The sequence below is a fragment of the Hylobates moloch genome, unplaced genomic scaffold, assembly GCF_009828535.3.
Source record: "Hylobates moloch isolate HMO894 unplaced genomic scaffold, HMol_V3 SCAFFOLD_2, whole genome shotgun sequence".
Lineage (NCBI taxonomy): Eukaryota > Metazoa > Chordata > Mammalia > Primates > Hylobatidae > Hylobates > Hylobates moloch.
Genome location: NW_026652277.1, coordinates 1814762 through 1838003, shown reverse-complemented (window position 1 = coordinate 1838003; position 23242 = coordinate 1814762). Strand labels below are relative to the sequence as shown.

At 42.1% G+C, this 23242-nt stretch overlaps 1 long non-coding RNA gene across 1 annotated transcript in view; it reads right to left on the bottom strand.

The window, feature by feature from the left end:
* Positions 1–4227: 4227 nt before the first annotated feature.
* LOC131381463 (uncharacterized) overlaps positions 4228–23242 on the bottom strand; it is a 136295-nt gene continuing 117280 nt past the window's right edge. Inside the window, exon 3 of the long non-coding RNA XR_009210212.1 lies at positions 4228–5512. This is a non-coding gene — a long non-coding RNA (uncharacterized LOC131381463). The remainder of the gene's footprint in view (positions 5513–23242) is intronic.

Here is a 23242-nt window from a genome sequence, read left to right as displayed (position 1 = left end):
GGATAAGGGGTGCGGATAAGGGGTGAGGATAAGGGGTGAGGATAAGGGGTGCAGATAAGGTGAGGATAAGGGGTGTAATAAGGGGTGTGGATAAGAGGTGCGGATAAGGGGTGCAGTAAGGGGTGTGGATAAGGTGCAGATAAGGGGTATGGTAAGGGGTGTGGATAAGGGGTGCGGATAGGAGCGCGGCCGCCAGTGGGCCTAATCCTTACCTGCCAGCTCCATCCCCGGTGGACCCCAGGGCTTGGCTGTGCCCCGAGTCTGTTGTGGGGACGGTAGCATCTCCAAGAAGTCTTCCAGGAAAAGCTTTGTTATCACACGGGGTTAGAGCTGAAAACCACACACAGATTTTTAACCAAGAGCCAGGCTTTTCATCCAGATATTGCAAGACGTTCCAGTCCATCCTTATATATCCAGCGGCCTTCTTGGTTCTTCATTCTGATGTGTCCTAGATACCTCAAGCTGAATGTGCTCAAAAATGAGACCCCGCTGCCCGAATCGAGTGCCCCTACCCTCCTCCCCATTCCAGTTGTTGATACACCCATTCTTCCAATTGTTCAAGCCAACATCTTTGATGGCTCCAGAAAATTCATGAATTTTCTCTTGTTCCCTTATGCGTTCCCAGTCCATCAGGACATCCTAGTCCTTCAATATTCAAGCCTTTCCCATGATCATTCCAGTCCTCACCAACTGCACAGCCCCCCGATGCAGGTCACCACCTTCTTTTTATAAAAACTTCCAAGCAAATTGAACACTTCTTAAACATGAGTCAAAGGAAAACTTTCAAACAACCATAATTTAAAAATCATGTATGCAAAACTTATTCAGACAAAAAGGTGGTACATTAAACTAATGTGTATAGTAATCCCTCACTGGCATAGGGCACATTTTGCAATTGTGCAGTCGTTTGATTTCTTTTGCTATCTTGTTTTTTAAGCCTCATCTAGATCATAAGTATTCCACATCTGTTCTTTCTCCAGAGGCTTTTTATTTGTACGTTGTACAAGCATTCTAATTTTTCCCCCATCTTGAATAGCATGCTACTGTGGCTAACCGACTCATCAAGGTTAACCATTCTTCTTGCCACCTTCAAAAATTACATTCTTAGAGGAACTGTACAACCAAGTCAGACACTGTGGGCAAATTTAATTAACTAAATGTCAGAGACCATAGTTGTTACAAATGACATAAAGGGAAAAAAACAGGCTAGGGCATAACCTTGAGAGACTTGTTATTGTTGCTGAGTGTTTTTAAAGGACTGTTCACTTGGGCATAATACCTTCAGTCCCAAGAGCGGTGAATAAAACCATGAATATTTCTATAAATAACAAATCACCTCAATTCTGCTATAATTATCTCATGTTGAGACAACATGAAAGGTTAAAAAAAATAAGTGGGAGGCTTTCTTTCTTTTTTTCTGCCTCTGCTTTTCTCTGCAATGTGAAGTTGTGCATTTAGCTGATCCCATCTTCAGAAAGGTTGCTGGATCAGCTGCAGGCTAATCAATGGTCACATCTGGAGGGCCTGCAGACAGAGCAGCCGCTCTTGAAAGAGCTACAAATCGTTTTCACCTTCCTCATTCAATAGAGCCATAGAGAGCTGGATTGCTCCTTGAGCTAGGAGGATATAAATATTTCCAACATCTTCCTCACTTGCCAAGCTCACCTTGGCCTTGGTACTAAATATCTATGTGTGTTCCCATCTTGCTTTTGTGCTATGGCCACACCACATGTTTCTCAACCATCCACAGGTTCTAGGCAGCATTGCCTATTGGATATAGCACAGGTCTCATGTCCATCTGCTACTACCCGGTCCATCTGCTACTACCCGATCTCTAACAAAGAATATTTGCTGGAGGGTGTGAGCACTCCATTCCGCCTCCTACTCTGATTGTGTTGGATTACACCAGTCATATGAGACTTCCTGCTGGCCTTCCAAACTCTTGACCCATTCCAAACATCCAGAGCTGTCTGCATCCTTCAACCTGGTCGAACAACAGAGCTTCAGCCAAGACTCCTCCGGCTTATGGAATGAACACTTCTGGGTTATTGAACCTGAATTTCTTTCCTTATGGGTGGGTGTCAACTATTATAAACTCAACCTTAGCACATTTCCAGCATGGGACTTTATTATTTCAACTCTATTTCTACCAGAATAATACTTTAGAAACGCTGCAAAGTATAAGGTTTTGTCAAATTATCACCATTTTATTTTTACATTTGCCTGCTGTTTTTACCACAACAACACTGCAAAAAACACGAATGCTTTTAACTAAAAATATTTAGATGGTGCATTTCCTTCCAGCTTTTTACACACAACAATCCAATCAACATATGTCAACAGAAATCTATCATCATCTCTGTTATTTCTGACAGACTTCACGCCAGTGAAGGAGCACTGCGTAAAATGAAATGTTTAAAAAAACTCAGAGAATCCAACCTACTGCCTTCTACAACTGGGGAAGAGCTGTTCTTATTTAAGGAATTCATTGACTTCAAAAATATGTAACTAACATCTTAAGTTCCTCTTGTTCAGATGACTTCACTCATTCTTTATCAGCCAAGGTGAGCAGAATCTAGGAATGGGTTGTTTCTTTCTGTCAAGGCAAGGAGCACCGGATGTGGGAGTGCTCCTGAGACAGAAGGCGTCAGGCATAAGAATGGAATCACGGGCCAGGCACGGTGGCTTACACCTGTAATCCCAACACTTTGGGAGGCAGAGGCAGGCAGATCACGAGGTCAGGAGTTGGAGACCAGCCTGGCCAGCATGGTGAAACCCCATCTCTACTAAAAATACAAAAATTAGCCAGGCGTGATGACACATGCCTGTAGTCCCACCTACTTGGGAGGCTGAGGCAGGAAAATCACCTGAACCTGGGAGGCAGAGGTTGTGGTGAGCCAAGATCATACCACTGCACTCCAGCCTGGGAGACAGAGTGAGACTCTGTCACACACACACAAAAATAAAATAAATAAATAAATAAATAAATAAACAAACAAACAAACAGAATCACGTTGTTCTGTGGTGACTGAGATGAAGAGAGAGTTTTGCAAGCTGCTTGGGGAGGGGACTTCTGAATAAAAGCGGGGACTTGCAGGGAGCAAAGGGAGAAAAAGAGTAAATTATACGGCTAAAACCCACAGAAGTTGAGTTAAGCCCTTGTTTAAAGGATCCCCTAACGTTCCCCTGGTCTCTTCCCTAGAGATATGATGTCTGCAGGGTTGGCCATGCAGCCACTGGAAGCTGTAGTTTGGATGGTGGCTGTAGGGACTCTTGCGGAGAGGGCACAGACACAGGTTGACTCTGGCTGGGTTCACGCGTCACATGCCTGAAATCTCCACCTTCTATGTCCTGACTACAGCCGCAGAAGCCCCAGCCCCATTCCTCGGGAAACCACTAGGTTATCTTCACATGTAATGGGAAAACGGTGTGAGGTTTACCTAAGACAACAACAACAAAAACCTGGACTGAAGAAAAAAATTCTGCCTTTTGAAAACATGCCTTACCATCTCGTCACACAAATATTTTACCCATAAATTATGTATATCATTTTTCCTATACTCTCTCCACACAAAATGTATGAACATTTTAGAGCTATGTTAAAATGTGTTTGGATTTCTCAGGAAAAGTATGATTATTTACTTTTTCTCGTCTAATAATGTCTTCAATTTGTCAGTAGCACATAGAGCAGCCGAGAAGAGGTACTTAAGCATGTCAGCAAAGCAGAGTACATTTACACCCATTTAAAAACCGTTTAAGATACTAGCTCGTGAAACAAAAGCAGCAGCAGGATTAAAGAATTAATTAAACTTTACAAATAGAGCTCCAAGTAGATGTGGAATGGTCGTAAGCATGAAAAACAGCATCTTCAGTACTCACTGGTTTCTAAGAAAAGTGAATTAACTACTTGAAGTGAAGAAGGAGGAATAATCTTGAAATGGGTGAAGAACAAAGAACTACGAGCTCTAAAAAGAAATGGGTAATTGCTACCATGAGGTAATAGATATGTTTGAATATACAACACAAACGTAATTGCTACATACAGTCAACATTGGAGTAATTTGGTGAAATGAAGGCTATTTAACTAGAAAAATGGATACCAGAAATTTTAGTGAGAATGTTTTCGTATAATTGGGATACATGTGACCTAAATCTAACAAGGAATATTTTGCATAGTTTTAATGAAGTTATGGAGTAGAATCACAATAATAAATCACTTCAGAAACAGACTTTAAGGAAATGATTTATTGGTATATGAGTCTGTGCTTAAACAACCATGGAAGAAGGGAACTCAGAACATACTTCCTGTTGGTATTAGAGTTCATGGGGTGTGCATGCTGGGTTTCACCTGTGGCTGAGAGGTCATCACTTCGTGTTGGTATTAGTGTTCGTGGAATGTACATGCTGGGCTTCACCTATGGCTGGGAGGTCATCACTTCCTGTTGGTATTAGTGTTCGTGGAATGTACATGCTGAATTTCACCTGTGGCTGAGAGGTCATCACTTCTTGTTGGTATTAGAGTTCATGGGGTGTGCATGCTGGGTTTCGCCTGTGGCTGAGAGGTCATCACTTCCTCTTGGTATTAGAGTTCATGGAATGTACATGCTGGGTTTCACCTGTGGCTGAGAGGTCATCACTTCCTGTTGGTATTACAGTTCGTGGGGTGTGCATGCTGGATTTCACCTGTGGCTGAGAGGTCATCACTTCCTGTTGGTATTAGAGTTCGTGGGGTGTGCATACTGGGTTTCACCTGTGGCTGAGAGGTCATCACTTCCTGTTGGTATTACAGTTCGTGGGGTGTGCATATTGGATTTCACCTGTGGCTGAGAGGTCATCACTTCCTGTTGGTATTACAGTTCGTGGGGTGTGCATGCTGGGTTTCACCTGTGGCTGAGAGGTCATCACTTCGTGTTGGTATTACAGTTCGTGGGGTGTGCATGCTGGGTTTCACCTGTGGCTGAGAGGTCATCACTTCGTGTTGGTATTAGAGTTCATGGAATGTACATGCTGGGTTTCACCTGTGGCTGAGAGGTCATCACTTCCTGTTGGTATTAGAGTTCATGGAATGTACATGCTGGGTTTCACCTGTGGCTGAGAGGTCATCACTTTGTGTTGGTATTACAGTTCGTGGGGTGTGCATACTGGGTTTCACCTGTGGCTGAGAGGTCATCACTTCCTGTTGGTATTAGAGTTCATGGAATGTACGTGCTGGGTTTCACCTGTGGCTGAGAGGTCATCACTTCCTGTTGGTATTAGAGTTCATGGAATGTACATGCTGGGTTTCACCTGTGGCTGAGAGGTCATCACTTCTTGTTGGTATTAGAGTTCATGGGGTGTGCATGCTGGGTTTCACCTGTGGCTGAGAGGTCATCACTTCCTGTTGGTATTACAGTTCGTGGGGTGTGCATGCTGGGTTTCACCTATGGCTGAGAGGTCATCTTGAGAACGATTTCATGAACAACATCCTTTGGCTCCTCCTGGGAGGTGTTTTAATTGTCTTTGCCTTACATATCTGTTAAGGAAGACACAATGAAAACAATTTTCCCCTCATCTCTCCCAGGAGGTATGATGTCAGCAGAGTTGGCTCTGCAGACTTCGCAAGTTTTAGTTTGGATCAGCAAGTTGGAGATTAGAGACAGAACTTTACACCAAGTCAGGCTAGCACGAACTGATACAGCAACTACTCATAAAGGGAAGGAAAAAAATCACCTAATTCCCATCAGAGTTGACCTACATTATGTAGTTTTATTTAATGTCCTCTAATTACTTGATATAATTCATGCAATGCAATTATTTGACATTGCTACCCAACCTAATATACCAAACATATTGACAACAACATTTTTCTGGGATATTTTCTGCTAGGCTTAATGCTAACAAGCTGTTGCCCCTGTGTGAGTGCCAAGATGAGCCCAGCAATGGGACCCACTGCTTAGGGAGGACCCTGGGTTACCAGCTTGTTCCGGAGTCCCACAGGAGAGCACCCCGCTATTGACTACTCAGTTCTCACACCACTTGTCTGTGTTTGAACTACTTTGAAACCTTTATATAGAAAGTATGTCATGGCATTCTTAGGTTTCCTTGTGCACCCCAAAGAGGGCATATTTTGCATATTTATTTCACCTCTGTTCTTTTCTCAGCTTCCCAAGACAATTAAGTTACCTTTCACTGGTACTAAGTCACTTTTTTAATAATACTGATTCAAAGTCTTAGACAACAGTCACATGCAATGAAATACTTTTCTTAAACTATAAACTACAAAAAAGTAGGTGTTGTACCTTAAAAACAGCAAGAAAAATAAAAGCTCAGCGTGGTACCACAGAAGTCATGTGGGGCCTATCAGATGCTGATTCTCCATGTGTTAAGGCTCACTGTTTCCTGCACCTGACTTGGGGTTTGGATGAGGACCCCAAAGCCTCACCCAAGCTCTCTCCCACATATTTAGTCACATTACTATCTGATTCCCACCAAAAAAAAATAAATAAAGATAGAATTGGGATTTGGGCCATCATTGATGTTCAGAGCAATAAATGCACCCCTGATGGTCAGGAACGGAGCCCTCCCAAGTGTAGCTTGCAGTAAAGGATTGCTTGCAGAAAATTCTAAAGGGATTAGGTGTCTCAACTGGTTGTGATGCAACATCATGCCCTGGAGACTCCAGGGGAATGGGAGATTCTGTGTGTAATAGATAAGTGACAGCATGGGCCAGTCCTCCTTCTTTGCCTCGACAATCTTAAGTGCAAAGTGAGTTGTGTATGTATACGCTTGCTTTGTTTTCATCTTTTAACTCTTTAGGGCTTAGGTCTGGGTTTCTCTTGGAATGAATATAAATAGAAGACAGAGCCACCCACTCCCACCTGACTTAAAAAGTGGCTTCCCGATTGTCACAGTGAAGAGATAAATAAAGGTAAATCTTGGACTTGATGATGATGATGTGGCGGGAACATTAGGGACCAGTGTGAGGACTCAGAAAATATGAGTTGATGGACTTCATGTTTTCCCTGAGAACGGCGGCTACAGTGGGGAGGCAGCCAGGCCCATCCAGCAAGGGTATTCGTGGGAGTCAATTCTGAATATAATCCCAGAAAATGACTGGACTTTAATCAAATAGAAAGAAACTCAGGAAAAGTAATATTTGAAATATTAACATAATTGAAAACATAAAACAACATGTTCACACCCATTAGCTGGTGAAGCTTGAGACACTCTGTTTATATCCCAAATATTGGTTGACTAATATTTGATGTCATCTTTAAGCTAGAACAAAATAAGTCCTAGAAACAGTAGAACCAAGTTCTAGAACATTGACTGAAGCCGGAACTGTCCCTGTCCAACTTGTTTTGAATTTCTTTCCACTTTTCTGTGCATGATATTAATCTCTGCCTTCGTTAAACTTGGGGGAATTCAATGATACTGAGTGTCCCCAGCTTTCCCTGAGGCACTAGCTTGACCATGCGTTATTTTTGGTGACATAACGGCCATGTTAATGACACATGTGGAAAAGCCATTGGTCAGCAGGCAGGAGTCGTCAGTGCCTCTGAGACTCACTGCTGCACAAGGCAGTGAATAAATATTTAATGAGACCCTTTTCCATTAAAAAATAATGGATTACACTAGACTCTAAAGATCAACTTGAATTACTTCAGCAAAAGCCATCAACATTAGTCACAAGAGAAACGGATTCCTCGTCAGTGGTATAATAAACTTATGGTATTTGGAGATTAACATCTTTGTGACTTTGAATCTGCTCATCTCCTACTATTCAGAAGGCTCACCTAAAAACGGAAATTTTCCCATGAGGCCTCCTGCTCCCCAGAGCCCATGTCCCAGGGAGAACTCGGAAAATCAACACGATGGGCCTCTGGCGGGGGTCTGAGTGGATGATGTTGGGATGATCTTAACTATGCTTTGGTTAGTTGCTCATCAACTCTGATTAAATCAAACCAAAAGTTTTCCTACATCCTATTTTGCCACAGGCACAGGTACAGAGCAAACGTAAGCTGGTGTTGACCATAAATAGCATAAGCTGCCTCCATGCACTGCTAATGGGACCCTTGACTGAATTCTTTGGAGCCTGGGAAGCTCTGGAGGCTGAGGCAGCAGTCACCATGTGGGCCTGGGCCTGCGTGGGGCGCCTAGGTCCGAAGGTTTAACTTTATGCGGATACAACCAACCTTAAGGATCTGCCATGGGTGTCTTCTTGTTGTGGGAGACATCTTGCCTCCTCTCTTGTGCTCTCCGATCTCTGTGATCTAAAGGACACATCCTCTGTGGAACCCTTCTGTCAATTGATCATTAATGCTACAGAGAAAGTGTTCACTGCTGGCCAGAAGGAACCAAATGCTATCCATCCACAAGCAGGAAAGTCAAGGATCCCGTACACCAAGATGTTAGGACGGGACGGGAAGAAAATCTTGGTCTTCCTTATTTTTAGGCCTAAAGTCATGGTCCTAAGGATCGTCATTCACTTATCAATCTCAATTTGCCTCCCCTCATTTTCTCTGCATGAAAGATGTTACTTTCGGGTTGGGGAGGAGAGCAGGGAGAAGCCGGTGACGTGGAAGCCCTGGGAGAAATCGAGGAAAGCGCTGGGCGAGTCTCTCACCACGCTTTGCGCCTGTATTCCTACTGCATTTACCAGCTACCTTTCCGCTCTTTGCAGAAGTGGCCATTTCACTTCAGAAGTGCATTTCAGGTTTTTCGGCTCTGCCACTGAGAGGCATTTATTTATGTCGCCATCGGCCCTTTTATGATGTGTGCTAGCACCTGGCAGGTGCTTGGCCTTCCGGAGGACGCAATGTTTTGCCCCGATGTTACTCACTGCTATGACGGCTTTCATCAAGTGGGCGGTGGGGCTGACACGAATATTTTCGAGGAAATGATTACTTTGAAGGTCTGTGCCTGAACCCTTCCCGTGGAGGGGGAAGAGAAGCTCACAGGAGTGGGTGTTACGATGGGGCCCTGAGTGTGCTGTGCACCCTGTGTTGTAAAGCAGACACCACAGGAAAAAATAAACCGGGAGAGAAACAGAAAGGGACTCAAGATTCAAATGCATACTTTCAGGTCAGTCCTCATTTGTATTGCTTTAAGACGAAACATTAGATTTTTGTCTTAAATGTACTAATAAAAATATACCTGAATGCAGAAAGCAAAAATATACCTGAATTCCAGAAGACTGGAATATGACTTGCAATTTTCTGAACTTATAAGTAAGCTTAGGGTTCCAAAACCGACAATACAACGGCCTTAGGATTGGCTTTAAAATGATCTAGTGATGTAACTTCGAACTCAATCCATTATGAAGCCAGTTTTCTCCAGGTTCTTTGGGAAATGCCTGAATGGATTCAACATTCTAACAAAATTATTTGGGTTCTTTGTCCAATTTACTTTCTAAGGAATGACTCTCAAAGCAAAATATTAGTATGAAGTTTATAAAAAATGAAGCTGTTCCTGTCTGCGGTTTTCCTGGAAGCAGCCCTCACTCACAGAAAATGACAGCATTCTCCACGGAATTGATATTTGCTGCCACTGGGCTCCGGATCGCATGGACATTTCCTGCTATCTGCCCACAGAACTTGGCACCACTCCCTTCGTTAATTTCATTTTTCAGTTACCCAATTTTATAAACAACTGTTTCCTGCTTGGGCCTCGATTGTCATACATGAGAAGACGGTGCCAACAGTGTAACGTAGCATGATGCTGAGCCCCACAAACAAGGACTTGTATTTTCTTGAATAAAAATGAACAAAATTATTACCCAAAGAATAATTTAAAATTGTAGATATTCAACTGAGTTTTTCTATTTCAAATTTTCCCTGTACTATGTGTACTCACTGAGTTTTGGAAGAATAAAAATGAAAAATAATAAAACTGTCAAGTAAACATATTTAACAAATAAACATATTGGACAGTTTTATTATTTTTCATTTTTATTCTTCCAAAACTCAATGAGTATAAATAGTATACAAATATGTTTATGTGACATGTTAAACAAAACAGTAAGAAATAAAACTAATTATAGAATTCATATTTCAAACAGATTTAAAAATTTTTAGGAATTCAGGTGATTTTATTAAATCGCCATTTCACATGTGTGTTTCTATGGAATCTGCATTGAATAAATTAGGCAGTAATGATTATAATGGAATGCGATCAAGTTATCCTCTTAAGTATCACATTGTACTCACTGTAGACATTGGGTCAAAATGCAGAAGATTGTTCGAGTTTAGTTTTGTTTTTAGGCATTTAATCAATTTATCAATCCTATGTTGGTCATTAAATTGTATGACTCTCAAACCACCAATTAAAAAAAGAAGATTGTTAGCTATATGAGGAGCTTGTTCACAGACACAAGGATCAATAATGGATTCAAATGATTTAAATTTTTTGCAAAGCCATAATAATCTCAGGCTATTAATAGAAGAGCTCAAATGCAGAATGTGAGGGTGCCCAACTCTGCTTCTCCTCCTTCTATCCAGGGGTTTCTGCCCGTATCATGTGTACCCTCATGATCCTGCAACAGATTTAACCTCTCTTTTCATCACTTATTTGTGTAGTATGTACAATCTGTAGTCATAGACAAATGCAGTTATTATTTTCTATTATTATTTTTTGAGACAGGGGCTCACTCTGTTGCCCAGGCTAGAGTGCAGTGGTGTTGTCTTGGCTCACTGCAGCCTCACCCTCCCCATGCTCAGGCGATCCTCCCACCTCAGCCTCCTGAGTAGCTGGGACCACAGGTGTGTGCCACCACGCCTGGCTAATTTTTGTATTTTTTGTAGAGATGGGGTCTTGCTATGTTGCCCAGGCTAGTCTTGGACTCCTGGGCTCAAGAGATCCACCCACCTCAGCCTCCCAAAGTGCTGGGATTATAGGTGTGACCCACCACTCCCTGCCAAATGGAATAATTTTATCAGGTGCTTTATCAAACATATATAAAAGTACTCAAATAAATTTATCAGGTGCATCTTGATTTTTCAGGGTCCAAATTTTGTTGCTTATCGTTGCTGTGTGTTTTGAATAACCACCTTCTTAATGTCAGCGAATCCAGCCTATCCCATGATTACACATGGAGGTGGGTCCCATGAACACAGGAGGGGCTCCTCAAAGCAAAGACTATTCATTTAAAAAATGAGTACGGGGCAGACTTAGTGGCCCATGCTTTATAATTCCAGCACTTTGGGAGACTAAAGTGGATGGATCACTTAAGTCCAAGAATTTGAGACCAGCCTAGACAACATGGTGAAACCCCATCTCTGCTAAAAGTATATATATGTACAAAAATAAAATAAGTTTTAGAAAAGGGTACATGGGTCTTGGGAAATTAGAATCCTTGCTTCTGTGTTTCTTCTTTACACATATCTGTTCTAATGGCTGCACCCCTATTGTGTCATTACCACCCTGACGAGTTCAAGTTATCCTAATAGATACACAAAGATTATTTTACCTGTATTAATATTTGAATAAATAAATACGCATTTATGGGGCAAATTCAGATACTGTTTGCTTACAACACAAATATTTGACATGGCTAGGAAATAAAATATTAAAGGCAATATATTCTAAATAAAAGACTGTAATTATCATCTCTCTCTCTCTCCACACACACGCGCGCGCACACACACACACACACACACACAAATGAAAAAACAAAAAGAATAAAAAAGCACATCCATAGGCACTGTTGGAGTTCTGCCCCGGGGGATTCCCCTTGTCCACTGTCCTTTGGGGACACCTCACAGGGGCTTGGTGCTGCCAGCATCCACTCCTGTGTGCTGCCTGCATGCCATGCAGAACCATCTGTAACTCAGGCCCAGGTCTTCTCTCCCTCTGTCAACGGATCCTAGGGAACTCCCGATGAGGCCACAGGTGCAGGCTTGGGGAAAGAAGGCAGTGCGGCCACAGTGGGGGCCATGGGCACTTCGGCCACTGCCTCGCGTGACTCACTTGTGTCTCCAGGACCTGCTCAGCACTGGTCATGCTCTGCTGCTTCAGTTTGAGGATGGAGGGTGGCTGTGCACACCCCGCGTTGTAGCTTGGTGGGTCAGTGCCCCTGGCTTATGCTGGGCAGCTCAGGTCACACAGCAACTGGGTAGTCCATGGTCAGGCGGCCAGCCTCTATTAAAACCCAGTAACAGGCCAACGCTGAGCTTTCTCTCAACAGGAGAGTAGTCATCTGGGATGATGGCAAGGCCTTGCTCCAAAATCCTAAAGGCCTTCACTACAATTCAGCAAAGGCCCCATGCAGCGTCCTCTCTGCCACAGACACTTCAGGCTCCATTGGGTCTGCTGGATCACGTGGCCTAAGCATCACAGCAGCTTGCATGAAGCTGGATTTGCTACAGAGGCTTTCTGATCGTTCTGGGCCCCAGAACGTACACACGCATGCACACACACACACACACATGCACACACACATGCACACACATGCGCACACACACGCACATGCACACATGCACACACATGCGCACACACACGCGTGCACATGCACGTGCACACACACATGCACACACATGCACACATGCACACACACATGCACACACACATGCACGCACACACACACGCACACACACACGAAGAGAGGTCTAGGGAGACAAAGTCCTTCCTTCTCAGGAGAGCTCAGTCTGCACTCAAGAACTGCAGCCATTTGGAGGAGGCCACATTGTGAAGAATAATCTGCTTTGCTTGAAGGCCATGGATGCAAGTGTCAATCATATCACAAAATGTCTTCAAGGCCACGTCTAGACTGTTGTTTGACCAAATGGCTGGACACCATAGCTCAGCCCAGTTGACATATAAAATTAGCTGTCACACAAATCTAATTCAGAAATGCCAAAATTGGCCAGGCACAGTGGTTCATGCCTGTAATCCCAGCACTTTAAGAGGCTAAGGTAGGCAGATCACTTGAGCTGTGGAGTTTGAGAGCAGCCTGGGCCATCTCTACAAAAAAGAAAAAAAAATTGGAAATGGTGGTAGTGCATGCTTGTAGTCCCAGCTACATGGGAGGCTGAGGTGGGAGGATCACTTGAACCCAAGAGGTCGAGGCTGCACTGAACCATGATTGCACCACCGCACTCCAGCCTGGGCAACAGAGTGGGACCCTGTCTCAAAAATAAAGAAAGAAATGTAAAAATTAAGACCAATGCATCAAATCCAGCTTAGAATTACTGTAGCGATGCAATGATGATTCAAGCTAAAAAATGTATTCGTTGCATTTCAATTAACAAACTAGAAATAAAATGACATAGTCACATCTTTAGATCAATAGATGCAGAGAAGAAAATGAGACCGAAGTGGCACAGTCTAGTCTCTTTGGCCGTATTTCAGCTGACCCACAAGCAGGTGCTGGAGCGCCTGAGGCCCATCAAGCCTCAACCTCTGACCCTCCGCCTGGCACGCTGGGTAAGCTCTCATTCTCTCAAGTCACTGGGCTTCAGTGTGGCTCCCTGTGCAGCACTATTTTAGTAGTAAATGACGGACACGTGGTGCTGTACAGAAAGAAAAGAGTCTCTTCACCTCTGACACAAAATGTAACAGAAAAATAAGTAACAGGTGGTCTTTACATCTACCTGTGGAAGTTAATAAAGTTAACAAAATAAAATATGTTCATGACATCAGGGTAGGTACAATTTACAGAAGCCAAGGCATTAAGCATTTCCATTTATCAAAAGACACTGTTAAGAAAGTCAAATGTCAAGCCATAGCCTAGAAGATTTTTCAACAGTTAGAATCAACAATGAATAGCATTCAAAATAGACAAAGTATTTTTACAAAGCAATACAAAGATAAATAACCCATTATAATGTAGGGGAAATTCATAAAGAGTACTGCACAAGAGACTGTTTTCAAGTGGCCAATAAGTGTATATAAAAGTACTCAAACACACTATCCTTCAAAAAATGCAAATTAAATCTGCAGAGACATAAGCAGCACACACCTGCCTCAGTGGATGAAAATGCAAGAGCTATAATATTAAACGTTGCCTGGAGATAAGTGCAGGGAAAGTTTCCCACTCACAAGAACACACAGCACTTACACGGTGAAAGATCACAAGAATACCCAGCACTCACACAGTGAAAGATGCTTTAATCTGGAAAAAAAGAAGATGCATTTTTCAGCTGCATACATTTGCATTCTCATCCAATATTGCAGACTTGAATAAATCCACTAGGTTAATTCTATTATCTCCTTCTTTCAGGCCCATCCCATTTTAAAGTCATTGGCTCCTAAACATATAATCCCAAATGAAGAGAGATCAGAAATCAATGTTCTTATACTTTCTTTCTTTTTTTATTTTTTATTTTTTTTGAGATGAAGTTTCACTCTTGTTGCCCAGGCTGGATAGAGCACAATGGCGCAATCTTGGCTCACTGCAACCTCCACCTCCTGGGTTCAAGCGATTCTCCTGCCTCAGCCTCTGGAGTAGCTGGGATCACAGGCACGCGCCAACAAGCCCAGCTAATTTTTGTATTTTTAGTAAAGACAGGGTTTCACCGTGTTGATCAGGCTGGTCTTGAACTTCTGACCTCAGGTGATCCACCCACCTCGGCCATCCAAAGTGCTGGAATTATAGGCGTGAGCCACCGTACCTGTCCCTATACTATGTTTTAAGTGTGAAAACAGGAGTAGTGCAATATCGTGTCTTGTTTCTGAACTAAGCATAGGGACGCAGCCCGGAAAATGAAATAAAATTTAGTGGGTGGTCTGGAGAAATACATAAAATAAAATAAAATCCGCTGCATATGGCTGTGGTGGTGGTTGGTGCCAGCAGCTGATTCATCTCCGTGGGCGCTCATGACCTGTTGAAGTGCGGCTCTGAGCTGGCTGCTTAATGAATACGTAAACCCCCGACCACGCACGCCTCGGAGCGGCAATAAAGAGGCCTCGGACAATCCATGGACTAGAGCTCCAGCCCGCACTGGGTCTCAGGAAGACATATTTGCTGAGGTGCGTTAATCTCCCTACATAACTCCCCACAGTTTATAATTAGTATTGCACTTGTATTCCACCTTACTGAGTGTTTTTGAAAGGCTTTTGAATTTAGGTTATGAGTTTTATGACGCGCATGTTATTAAATGTGAACTACTGATACCCAGAGCTTCATGTGCATCACTGCAGGGGATTTGACTTCTGTCTGCCTGGCGGGGCATTTTGCTGCCTGTAATAGAAGAGGTTTTGAAGAGATGCAAGTCTGCTGCAAAGTAACACTTCCTTTCTCTGTAATTAAAAATGGGGGGAATGCACAGCCATTTATTGCATCAGTGAGACCCCCCCGAGCCCTGGGTGGGTCTGTGCAGTCGCCAGAAGTCCCGGGTGCACTCAGGGCCCCCATCCCTAGCCCATTATTTCACCCAATACCCCCTCTCCGCACTCACTACAGCCCCAGCCCATCTTCCCGCTTAGCGGCCGTGTTTCTGCTTCCATTTCAAGCAGTCAGATGAGACACCGCCCAGACCAGCAGCACTTCCAGGCCTCAGCCTTCCCAGCACCCGGAGTTCCACCTTCCCAGGCAGCAGGGAGGGGCTGGCCCTGCTTCTACGGAAAAGCCCTTAGCCTTCTAGAGGGCGTTACCCAGCGGGCCTCTGGTTCCCCTACCCCACCAACTCTTCTATTATTATTCAGTTTCATTCTCCAGGTTTAATTCCATCCACTTTAAAAATGTTGCTATTCTTCCCTTCTTTAAAAACAAATCTGATTTCATTTCCCTGGTTAATTTTTACTTCTATTCTCCTTCTTCCTCCCTCCCCCTCTTTCCCCCACTCTCCCTCTCTCCTTCTCTCTCTCCCTGTCTCTCTCCTTCCCTCCCTCCTCCTCTCTCTACCCTCTCTTGCTCTCTCCCTCCCTCTTCCTCTCCTTTCTCTCCCTCTCTCTTCTACTCCTCCTCCCTTTCTCTCCGCCCCCTCCCTCCCTCCTTCTCTCCTTCTTTATGCCCCCATCTCTCTCTCTCTCCTCTCTCTCTCCTCTTTCTCTCTCTCTGTCTCCTCCTCCCTCCCTCTCTCCAGATAGCCATTCTACCCACCAGGCTTTCGGGGATCAAGGGGCAATGAGGGAAGACAATTGCACTGTTAAAATTACTGAAATGAGGCCAGGTACAGTGTCTCACACCTGTAATCCCACCCCTTTGGGAGGCCGAGGCAGACTGATCACTTGAAGCCAGGAGTTCAATACCAGCCTGACCGGCAGGGTGAAACCCCATCTGCACCAAAAATACAAGAATTAGCTGGGCGTGGTGGCACATGCCTCTAATCCCAGCTACTTGGGAAGCTGAGGCACAGAGTCACCTGAACCTAGGAGGAAGTGGTTGCAGTGAACCAAGATTGCATCACTGCACCCCAGCCTGGGCGACAGAGCAAGACCCTGTCTCAAAAATAAATAAATAAATAAATAAATAAATAAATAAATAAATAAATAAATAAATTTCCTTGAATGGATATTGGTATTTCATATACTGTACATCACATGGTTGCTAACAGACTGGATATTTTAATAAAAGAAGTAGTTAGCTTTTTTTTCTCTTGAAATACATAGAGACTAACATAGCGGGAACATTAACTATGGCAGTCTTCGAAGTCTGTCTTTTTTCTCATTACTACTTGCCATCTCCTGTTACCTTTTTCTTAATATATCATTCATGTTCTGTTTTCCTATAATCCCCAAGACTAGAGCCACATTTAAATAGTATATTTACATGTTGAACACTATAGTAATACTGTTTAGACTAATCTTAAGAACTTTTTAAGTCTAAAAACAGATCTTGTGGAAAGCAGTTTAAGCCTCTCTGATGGCGATGTGTCTTTAAAGAACAGTTGAAAAGATGCCAAATATACAATATGCTGGTAAGTGGGAAAGCTATAGTCACAAAAAGGCACATCTACTGGAAATATAAAACATTTTACTGTAACGCAGAAACCTCATCTGGAAAGTTATGCAGCAAATGACAGCAGTGATTAACTGTTGCTAAGGTGGAAAGCGGGTACAGACACCTTCAACCATTTCTGTGATCATTGTATGTTTATTAAAAATGTGTAGCTTTTATATTGACAAAAGGAGTAGAGATGATAAAACATTTATCTACATATAATGAACAGATATCTCAATCTTTCTCCTCTTCACTTTAAACACTGATGTTATTTTATTATTATTTGAGATGGAGTCTTGCTTTTCCACCCAGGCTGGAGTGCAGTGGCACGGTCTTGGCTCACTGGAACCTCTGCCTCCGGGGGTTCAAGAGATTCTCCTGCCTCAGCCTCCCAAGTAGTTGGGATTACAGGCACCCACCACCACACTTGGCTAATTTTTGTATTTTTAGTAGCGAGGGGATTTCACCATGTTGGCCAGGCTGGTCTCAAACTCTTGACCTCAAGAGATCCACCTGCCTTGGCCGCCCAAAGTACTGGGATTACAGGCTTGAGCCACCACACCTGGCCTGATTTTTTTAAAAATATATTTTTGTACTGAAAGAATGTCTATTATACTTTAAATAATATAAAGCAATTTATTTATACTTCATCATCTTATCACCAATCTTCAGTTTTATGTATAAAAATTTATGATTAGAAACTGTACAATCAGAAGTTTGAAGTAAGTGACACAGGACAAAAGGAGGTGACACAGGACCTCACAGTTTGCACATTTATGGCCTTTGCCCTCTTCTGAAAATTGTACATTTTCCAAAGATATTCAGAAAAAAAAATTACATATAAACCACATATTACTGAATTATTTTCCCCATCAGTACTAATTTTATGTGTATTATACTGTCTGTTAGAATAAGAAATAGTGATTAATTATGACATCTCTCAGATTTAAATTCTTGCAAAATTTTCTACATGTTAGATGGTAATCAAACAAACAATTCTTTTAGAATTTAATGAAAATTTCCGCTCTTTAACATGGGTTTTTTATTAGAAAACAATACAGTGGAAGCTTTCCACTTCAATACGGTGGAAGCTTACAATTATTTTATAGAGAAAATTGCATGCAGACTTGATTACAATAAGTCACAATACTTCAATATTTTAACAATTGAGTCCCAGAGTCAGGTAAATGCCTTATGACATGGTAAAGGCACTTCTTTTCAAATAAAATCAGTGGTTGCCAGGAGACGCTGTGCTTGCTCAAAAAGAAACTCTAATCATATCTTCAGTTTCATTAGGAATAAATGTTCTTAGTAGTTTCGTTAGTCATTCAAATAACCTCAAACCTGCGTTCAAATATTTCCTGGGCTTCTCCTTTCCTCCCCGCAGGGATGGCACTTCAAGTGCATACGCAGGACTTTTATTAGGTATTTAAAATGAGTAGCAGACTCTTATCCAGAGCCCATTGTTCCTTCATTCTAACAGGAAAGGAAAAAATAATAACTCTCGGTTCTAAGCGAGCAGCGAATGGCATAGTTCTTTCTCACTGGGAACCATCCCCACTCCACGTGTAAAGGAAGTCGTGTGGGGCTCTCCTCACCCTCTTTAGCCCAACCTCGGCACAATATCAATGTCGGCTTGGGTTGAACGTTGTTTTCCCAGAAGATAAGAGTCTGAGAGAATCACCAGCCTTCCTGGAAACTTCCACCTCACAACCTCCTTTATTGTATTTTGGGGCAAAGATCATGAGACCAAGACAGGCTGTCCAGCCCTTTCTTCTCCACTAGCCAGATGTGGGGCAAAGCTACCTTGCATTATAAGATTCAGTGTTCTTATCTACAAATTAAAAATCACACCTCCACTACCGTGTTTGTTTAACTTGTAAATTGAATTATTTTGGAAATAATAGACAGTTGCCAAATCAAATTGTTATGGGATTACTGATTAAACAGACTTTTGTTTACTCCACAGCCCCGAATCTCCCCATCCCCAGTAGATCCCAAAACACCAGTTTCAAAATGTTTAACATTTATGCACCTTTCTGTTTTAAGCTGTTCTGGAAGTTGCCTCCATATATGGCAGTAAAGAGGAGAAACTAGTGGCTACTTTATGATTATGTTTAGCATTACAGGTGGTGGTTCTGTTTGTTCACACTCCCCACCACCTCTCTACCCGTCCACCTTCTCGGTGCAATTCAACACCTGTCGATTAACTGGGTGATTTTTAAGGATCTATAGTTAAAGTACTTTTTATTTTTCATCAAATTTGGAGTCCATATTTAGGTTCTGCACTTTGTACAATAAGGATGTGAATGTGCTCCCACCTGCGTTCACCTCATCTCTCTCTGTTGACTATATTTTTCAGTGTTCGGTTTAGTAACATTTCCATTACACTCTTAACCATCACTCTCTCCTGTTTTATCTGCCCATTGATTCCAGTTGAAAATACAGGGCTTCATAGCATTATGTGTAAGTGTTGCTACAGACTAAGATAATGATTCAACAGTTTCCTAGGAGGAAATTTATTTTCTTCGACAACTTCCTTAAATGCTTCTTGGCGTTCACATTGACATGATTTTTAAGAATGTCCTTGAATTCTCTGCTTTCGTCATATGACTGATTTCTTCCAACATTTCATCACACTGTCTAGCCTCGAGAACTCTCCCTACACAGAGCTCTCCTTCCTGGGCCCTCCTCCCTTTGCTCTAATGGAAAGTGTTGGGTCTGTGCCCACAGCTGTCAGCCTGCGATGTGCCCAGATCACTCCTCCATGTGGGAGCCTGTTCTCTTTCCATCCCAGGTTCCCTTTCGCTTGGCCTGGGCTTAGTGCCGCTTCCCAGGAGAATGACCTCAAACAAGGCTTCCAGAATATCTGCATGGGAGGATCAAGCCACCAATGCTTGAGTGTTTCCCAGTCTAGCGTGCCTTGGTAGACTCTGCTCTTCATGTTTTAGATGAGGATATAAAAGTATCAAAAGCATTTCCTGAAAACACTTTGATGAAATTGTTTCATTTCATATAATCATCCAACTTAACTTGTACACGTGGAATACCAGTGAGCGTGATCTTCATTTCCAGTGAAGAAATTAATAAGAAATGAGGATTTCCATGATCTTTGCTTTATCATTGTAGTTCTACAAGCTCACAGTGTTGGATAGATGGGTGTATTTTTAAAACATGCTCTTTAACACTTAGTAAGGCTTCCTCTTAGAACACACATGCCTTTTGTCACTAAGAGATCCCTTCTGCAATTTATTTGATAATTTTTTCTCCTTCACTTTCTCTATGTTCTCTTTCTTGAAATCCTGTTAGTCAGATGTTGGACCCCTCACTTGGGTTCCTCCCTCTTAATGTTTTCCGCACATACTGTGAACCTTGTAATTTAGTTTCATATTTTGTGAGACTTCTATAGCCTTATTTTCCAAGCTTTTTTTTTTCAATTTCAGCAAACACAATTGTCTTCTAAAGAAATCTTTACATTTTCTAATTATTTCTTATCCATAAAATCCAGTTCTTCTTTTATGGATAAAACATCTTCTTGAATTCTTCTAAATTCTAAGTTTAATTCTTCTAATTTAAGTCTAATTCTTCTAATTCTAAGGTTTTCTTCCTCTGTTTCATTTAGAAATAGTTTTCTGTTTAATTGGAATTTTAAATTCAATGTTAAAGATTTTCCTTGCATGTCCGTTTCTACTTGATCTTGCATTTATGTCTTATAACAGGAGGGTTTGTGATGAGTGTGTGCATGCGGGTAAGTCATTTGGGAGCAGACCATTTGGAGGAGGTGACACCACACTCCAGCTTGCAGCATAGTTCTAAGAGGTCAACGACTCCTGTTAGCTTTCTTCTGTGATTTGTTCTGGATACTTCTGTGCATATTTTAGTAAACGCGCCTCCACTGTGTTGCTGTGGTGGGAATGATGGCTGTGAATGCTTTGCGGGTAGCCACATTATTTATGAATTTGGAACAGGGATGTAGACAGAAAGTCATATTGATATACGTTTAAATAACCCTTCTATTTTCACTCCGCATCTCATTCTGCTCTGACAGTTTCAGAGCTCAGCGCCTCTGTGTCTTTGTTCTGCTGGAGGTCAGCTCCCATGTGCATGCCCTCTAGGCCTATATTTACCTGTAGCTTACTCTGCTGTGCTATTCAAGGCGGGCACGTTAACTTTCTTCAATTCAGAAATCTGTTGAAAAATTCTATATGCTGATGGTCCCATCACAGTTTGCAGGGCTGCAGTGAGTTTACCATGCCATTTCCTTTATAATTCATGTAGTATAATTTAAGTGGAGTCAAAAGGAAATGAGGATATAAAGTTAGACACTCTTACATTCTCTCCTGAATGGATATCCATGACCGAGTTTAGCAAGCTGCTTCAGCGGTTAATCCAAGTGAGAGGTTTCTTTAGTAATGAAACCTCTTGAAAAATGAAAGAAAATGAAACATTTTCTTCCAAATAACAAATTGTTATTCAAAATATGTTCTGACACACGTTAAATCTTCTCTTTTGGGCATTAGAAATAACCCCTCCCCCATTTATTTCTTGAGACAATTTCTTGCCCTGTCACCTATGCTGGAGTGCAGTGGTGCAATCGTGGCTCACTGTAGCCTCGGCCTCCTGGGCTCAAGCGATCCTCCCACCTCATCCTTCTGCGTGGCTGGGACCTCAGGTAAGCACCATCCCCAGCTGATTTTGAAAATTTTTGTAGAGATAGGGTCTACCTATATTTCCCAGGCTAATCCGGCACTCCTGGGCTCAAGTGATCCTCCAGGCTGGGCCTCCCAAAGTGCTGGGATTACAGGCATGAGCCACTGCACCCATTCCTAATACCTCTTTTAGTATATCTAGAAATAAGCAAGATATGTGAACTGAGTTATACCATTTGAAGAAAAAGCCTTCTAATGAGACTGCAGTGATAAAATTTAACTTTTAACATTTGTGTGTATACATATACACAAAACCGTATATAGCCAAATCACATACAGCTGTTCTGATTTCAATACAAGTGTTTTTGCTTATCACAATTGGCTTAGTCATTTATTCATGTTTCAAACATGAATTAAACTCATTATTTTTATCAACTGTACTAGGAGAATGGCATTTAAAGATGAGCAAGATACTCAGATTCTAGTTAAATTGATTAACGTTTCTTCTTTTTTAGAAATAGCCTTAAACAAACATCAGTTGTACAAGTATTTAATTTAAATCAATCAAACATAAGCATCTGTTATGCAACACAGTTTCTTCCATAGATTTATACAGGATTGACTTTACTAGACTCTGAAAGCCCATGAGCACATTTTGTTAGAGATTTATTCTTTCTTTTATTTATTCATTTTATTTGCAATGCTTTGAACTTAATAAAGGCTCAATTATTGTGTGTTAGCTGAAAACACGGGCTTGGAAGGAGTGTAAGGCTTCATAATATAATTATATAACTCTTTGTAATATTCCAGGCAATTCTTTAAAAATATTCTGCTTCTAAGGTTGTTCTTAATGTCCTCATGATCGAGTTGGTCTCTAGTTTGAGATTGGAATAGCAAATTAAAATACAAAGTCTCACCTGGTAGAAAAGAAAAAAAGCAGTAAAATATAGCATTCTGGTAACACAAGAGGTCAGCTTAATTATAAGATTGGCTAGACATCTAAAATAGATTAGGCCCCTGACAAGGACAAAGAAAGAGGCCAGGAAGTGCATGCAGGCCGGGAAATTTCCAGAATGTGGGGCTCTGGCCCAGAAATCGCACTGAGAGGTTTTAGCCACGGTGGGGTGGAGAGAGAGTGCATCTTCACAGGGAGGATCCTTTTCTAAAACGGAATATTTTGTACCACCTAAAAGTGCGCATCTCTTTATTCCCTAGAGAATATTATCGTGGCTCTAAGTAAATGTTGGCGGTAGATGCTAATTAAATATATTCTAGTTAATCTTGACTCGACACAAATGTTGGTAAGAAACTTACTTTTTTTTTCCTAAAGAGCTTTTTATACAAAAAATTAAATCCCCGCAAAGCTATTGTGTATGAACCTCTCTGTAATGCACAAAGAGGATCAAAGATCAAGACAAGGAAATGTCTCAATAAATTTAATGTCTCAGTAATTTTTTTTTTTAATTTTTTTTTTTTTTTTTTTGAGACGGAGTCTTGCTCTGTCTCCCAGGCTGGAGTGCAGTGGCGCGATCTCGGCTCACTGCAAGCTCCGCCTCCTGGGTTGACGCCATTCTCCTGCCTCAGCCTCTCTGAGTAGCTGGGACTACAGGCGCCCGCCACCACACCCGGCTAATTTTTTGTATTTTTAGTAGAGACGGGGTTTCACCATGGTCTCGATCTCCTGACCTCGTGATCCACCCGCCTCGGCCTCCCAAAGTGCTGGGATTACAAGCAT